This window comes from Oncorhynchus kisutch, linkage group LG19, assembly GCF_002021735.2.
Source record: "Oncorhynchus kisutch isolate 150728-3 linkage group LG19, Okis_V2, whole genome shotgun sequence".
Taxonomy (NCBI): Eukaryota; Metazoa; Chordata; class Actinopteri; order Salmoniformes; family Salmonidae; genus Oncorhynchus; species Oncorhynchus kisutch.
In genome coordinates this window covers 28999563-29005870 of record NC_034192.2, presented here as the reverse complement: position 1 = coordinate 29005870, position 6308 = coordinate 28999563, and positions in this window count along the sequence as shown.

Here is a 6308-nt window from a genome sequence, read left to right as displayed (position 1 = left end):
TAACATACAATCAAACAATCACGACAAGGACATGAGGGGAAACAGAGGGTTAAATACACAACATGTCATTGATGGGATTGGAACCAGGTGTGAAGAAAGACAAGGCAAAACCAATGGAAAATGAAAAATGGATCAGCGATGGCTAGAAGGTTGTGCATGTATGGCTTTTTCAAGTTTTATGTGTGCTTGTTTTTTTAAATGGTCGAATTAATAAACTAAACTAAAGTATCCAGGGCCATTAGGATGTCCTTCTCGGTGGCCATCAGCATGAAGGCCTCTAGGTATTCTTGTGAGAGAGTGCTCCTGAGTCTGTTCTTGATATGCTTTAAGGTAGAGAAACTTCGCTCGCTCTACTTGGGTAACTGAGAGGGTGAGTAGGAACTTGTATCCAAGGTCAAGGATATGGTACGCATCAGTCAGCAGGATCTGGTAACACAGTGGACAATCTTTACAGGATGAGCAGCATTTATTCTTCATTTCCATTTTGGCCATCCTCCACTGTCCTGGTCATGTATTCCTCCAATCCTGAAATGTTCAGTCTTTTCCACTGTACAGCGAGGCTTCTCAGCTCACACTGCAAATTGTCAACTGTTGCTTGGTTATCAAATCGAAGCAAACATTTTCTGAAGCTCTTGAAGGGCCGTCTCTGGAAGAGCATTGGATGTTATTTTGGATAAGTTTCTAGAGTCCAGAAGGGCTAGGTCAGCATATAGAATGCCATGTGGATACTATCTGTGACTGTATCCATAATTTGATTGTGGACTTGAACTTTATAGGCACTCTACTCTCTGCCTCTGTCAAAGCTTCATCTTGAGCCATCTATCCAGACATGATTTTCTTATTTCTTGCCCTTTTCTGTTGCAGAGTGGCTTCCACCTCCTCCAGTTCTGTGTCCTCATCCTGTTCTTTGATTTTTTTTATTTGCAAACTGAACAAATGTGTCTGTAGCTGCCTTAATGGTGTCAAAGTCTCTTCACATGCCTTTCAGGGTTTCCTGTGTAGCCACAACCACTTGATCGGCAGACAGGATGTCCCTCCCACTTGTCTGCAGGTATTTGAACAGTGGTGACGTGTTCTCAAATATCCAAATAAATATTTGAGCTGTCAGTATCTTCTTATACCGGAGAAGAGCCTCAGTAAGTCCTCTTTTCCTTCACCAGAACAGTTATCTTCATGTTGACCTGTCCTTGTATGGCTGATATTCAACATAGAGACCCTGGTCTGGTTTTCCAAAGGTTCCAAAGACCTTCTTCAAAGCACTATCCTTAACCCATCAGCGTGTTTCTCCGATTGGAGACCGGCACCTGTGTCGCGTGTCATGGCTCTTCTTCTCCCACACATCCATCCTTTGGTAGGATTCACGGAGTAACACAGCAATGTCGTTAAGGAGAGCAAACAGCGACCCACTTGCTAAGACAATTTCAGTTGTGTCGGACAAAACCAGATTAAGGACATGTGCATAGCACCATACAGTGCCTTGCAAAAGTATTCATTCCCCTTGGAGTTTTTCCTATTTTGTTGCATTACAACCTGTAATTTAAATCGATTTTTTTATTTGGATTTCAGTTAATGGACATACACAAAATAGTCCAAACTGGTGAAGTGGAAAAAAAAAAAAAACTTGTTTTAAAAAATGAATAAATAAATGAAAAGTGGTGTGTATTCCCCCCCATTTCATATGAAGCCCCTAAATAAGATCTGGTGCAACCAATTACCTTCAGAAGTCACATTAGTTAAATAAAGTCCACCTTTGTGCAATCTAAGTGTCACATGATCTGTCACATGATCTCCGTATGTATACACCTGTTCTGAATGGCCCCAGAGTCTACAACACCACTAAGCAACGGGCACCACCAAGCAAGCGGAACCATGAAGACAAAGGAGCTCTCCAAACAGGTCAGGGACAAAGTTTTGGAGAAGTACAGATCAGGGTTGGGTTATAAAAAAATATCTGAAACTTTGAACATCCCACGGCGCACCATTAAATCCACTATTCCATTTTTTTAAGAATATGGCACCACAACAAATCTGCCAAGAGAGGGCCTCCCACCAAAACTCACGGACCAGGCAAGGAGAGCATTGATCATAGAAGCAACAAAGGGACCAAAGATAACCCTGAACGAGCTGCAAAGCTCCACAGCGGAGATTGGAGTATCTGTCCATAGGACCACCTTAAGCCGTACACTCCACAGAGCTGGGCTTTAAGGAAGAGTGGCCAGAAAAAAGCCATTGCTTAAAGAAAAAAATAAGCAAACATATTTGGTTTTCGACAAAAGGCATGTGGGAGACTCCCCAAACATATATGGAAGAAAGTACTATGGTCAGATGAGACTAAAATGCTATGTCTGGCACAAACCCAACAAACACCTCGCATCATCCCGAGAACACCATCCCCCCAGTGAAGCATGGTAGTGGCAGCATCATGCTGTGGGGATGCTTTTCATCGGCAGAGACTGGGAAACTGGTCAGAATATAAGGAATGATGGATGGCGTTTCAGTCTTCCAGAGATTTGAGACTGGGACGGAGGTTCACCTTCCAGCAGGACAATGACCCTAACCATACTGCTAAAGCAACACTGGAGTGGTTTAAGGGGAAACATTTAAATATCTTGGAATGGCTTAGTCAAAGCCCAGACCTCAATCCAATTGAGAATCTGTGGTATGACATAAAGATCGCTGTACACCAGCGGAACCCATCCAATTTGAAGGAGCTGGAGAAAATCCCAGTGGCTAGATGTTCCAAGCTTATTGAGACATACCCCAAGAGACTTGCAGCTGTAATTGCTGCCAAAGATGTCTCTACAAAATATTGGCATGTGGGTCGGTGAATAGTTATGCACGATTAAGTTCTGTTTTTTGTCTAATTTCTTGTTTGTTTCACAACAAATATATTTTGCATCTTCAAAGCGGTAGGCTTGTTGTGTAAATCAAATGATACAAACCCCCAAACAATCTATTTTAATTCCAGGATGTAGGGCAACAAAATAGAAAAAATATCAAGGGGGCTGAATACTTTCACAAGCCACTATATATGTACAAACTACCTCGATTAACCTGTAACCCCGCACACTGACTGGGTACAAGTACCCCCTGTATATGGCCTCGTTATTGTTATGTAATCTTATTGTGTTATATATATTTTTTTACTTTACTTTATTAGTAAATATTTTCTTCACTCTATTTCAAATCAAAATCAAATCAAAATCAAATCAAATTTTATTGGTCACAAACACATGGTTAGCAGATGTTAATGCGAGAGTAGCGAAATGCTTGTGCTTCTAGTTCTGACAGAGCAGTAATATCTAACAAGTAATCTAACACTTCCCCAACAACTACCTAATACACACAAATCTAAAGAGATGAATGAGAATATGTACATATAAATACATGGATGAACGATGGCCAGCAGCATAGGCAAGATGCAATAGATGGTATAAAATACAGTATACACATATGATATGAGAAATGTAAGATAAACATGATTAAAGTGCCCTTATTTAAAGTGGCATTGTTTAAAGTGACTCGTGATACATTTATTAAAGTGGCCAGTGATTGGGTTTCAATGTAGGCAGCAGCCTCTCTGAGTTAGTGATTGCTTTTTAGCAGTCTGATGGCCTTGAGGTAGAAGCTGTTTTTCAGTCTCTCGGTCACAGCTTTGTTGCACCTATACTGACCTCGCCATCTGGATGGTAGCGGGGTGAACAGGCAGTGGCCCGGATGGTTGTTGTCCTTGATGATCTTTTTGGCCATCCTGTGACATCGGGTGCTGTAGGTGTCATGGAGGGCAGGTAGTTTGCCCCCGGTGATGCGTTGTGCAGACCACAACCTCCTCTGGAGAGCCTTGCGGTTGAGGGCGGTGCAGTTGCCGTACAAGGCTGTGATACAGCCTGACAGGATGCACTCGATTGTGCATCTGTAAAAATTTGTCACGGTTTTGGGTGACAAGCCACATTTTTCCAGCCTCTTGAGGTTGAAGAGGCACTGTTGCACCTTCTTCACCACACTGTCTGTGTGGGTGGACCATGTGGTGAAGAAGGCACAACAGCATTGAGGTCAAGGGCTTGTAAGTAAGCATTTTATGGTACACCTGTTTTATTTGGCGCATGTGACAAATACAATTTGATTTGATTTGGGATTGTGCAAGAACCTCTGGCACGAGACGGGTCGGTAATGTCTCCTCACAACCACTAGGGGGAGACATCTGGCCACTGTTCCTCTACCACTGAAACAACTGAGATCCTTTACAAAATGAAATAAATAATACTTTATCCTCTACACCAGGCCTAGGCAATTATTTTCCATGGAAGACCACATTAGAATATATTTTTGCCATCGTGGGTCAGGATCAAATTACATTACTGTGTTGACCAATATATCTCCTGTAAATCACATCCAGATATGCTACTTATCTTACTCTTTTAACATGCACTGAAATGAACCACGTCCATGGTCTCCTTTTGGTAGGTATTTTCATTATTAAACATGCAATGAACTACACGGAGGGAAAAGTACACTGTGCATTCAGCACCACGGACAGAACTCTTGTTAACGGGAATGCACAAAAATACAAGACAGAGAGCAAGAGCTCAACATTACATTTAGTAATGTTTTGTTCATGAAGAGATGCATAGAACCTCGTCAGTGACATTGTTTTGAATAGCTCTCCAATCACTGTATCAGACTGAAGATCGATACGCTCAAGTTGCAGGTCAGTGGGAGCGTTTTCCACATTGAAGGTGAAAGGAGAGGAATCCAACAGTATGTCATTTTCCAACACTTTGAAATCCTCAGAACGACGAGGAAACTCGCCATTCGAAGCACGCAGCAGCGATGTATAGTTCTCCCGCTGGTCATCTGATAGGGAACAGACTAGTAGTGTCTGAAGGTGAGATTGTTGTCTTCTACTTGGCGGGTCAGGAGGAGTAATTTCCCTTGAAGGCTTTGACAAGGCTGTACATCAGATGTGCAAAAAGACCCTTTCCTTGTAGTTTTTAATTCAGTTCATTCATGAGGGCCATGATGTCCACAGTGAAGGCAAAATCAGCCAACCATTCTTTATCTTGCAGTTGAGGGAAATCCACATATTTTCCTTTCATTTGCAAAAAGGCAGGAATCTCTGATTTCAGGTCCCACACCCTTCTAAGCATCTTCCCCAAACTCACCCATGTCACATTTGTGCAGTAGGGGAGATCTGCATGACCCGACTCTGTCTCTTCCAACAGTGAGACAAACTGCCTGTAGATTTGCCTGTAGATTTTGCTCTTATGAAATTTACCACTGAAGTGACTGCATCCACAATATGGCTCATTTTCAGATCACGTTTACAGAGCACCTCCTGATGAATAATGCAATGCAGGAAAATGATCTGGGTTCAGCTCAGCTACTTGATCTTGTATCCTTTTCAAAAGGCCAACTTTTTTCCTGTCAAGTTTTGGCACCCATTAGTGGTCACATTGGATAACTTTTTAAAACTCAGTCCCAGCTTAATTAGGCTATAACTAGCAGTGCTACTAGCACGTAACATTAGCTAGCGAGCCAGTCAGCTAACGTTAGCTAGCTAGCTAACAGTATGCTTTAACTTGAAATGAAAATGACTTTCTGACCAAATAAAAAATTTGTAATATCTGAAAATGAAGCTAGCTAGAATCTCTTACCCATTTACATGGATGGATGCTTCTCCCTCTCTGTCACAGATGCCATGGTTGCCTTAGTTTGAAGATGTAATCCGGAGATAGGTGTTTTATACAACAGCCTTCTGTGTGTTCTCTTTTCGACTAGGTCTGCACATTTACAATTCAACAGCAGAATTGTATCCATCTCCTTAGCTATCATATTCTAATGTCAACGTACATTCCAACTCTGTCCTCCAGAAAGTGTGTGAAATCTTTCAAAAAAGCCACATTAGAAAAGATTATCTATACATACTGACCAGCTCATGTTATAGACAGAAGCGTGCAAGATGGCAGACCAATCCGAACTCATCTCTTGGCATGTCCAGCTCATCCATTATCTCAGCCAATCATGGCTATAGTGGGATGGTTCCTATCTTTTTCTGTGGCATAACCAACTAGTCTCGTAATTTAACAGTTATATTCGTATTTCCAGATGGCATACAAATTCACATGTTGCAGAAGGCATTTCTACCCAAAACGCATTTAGATAAAAAAAAAGCTCAAATGGCTCAAATGTTCAAATGACTCTCCTGTGAAGTAGTGACATTCAACACATGCCTAGACCTGAAATGAGACACATTTTTAAAAAAAGAAAAAAATATGGTAAATTAGTTTAACCAGCTATCTAAACTTGTA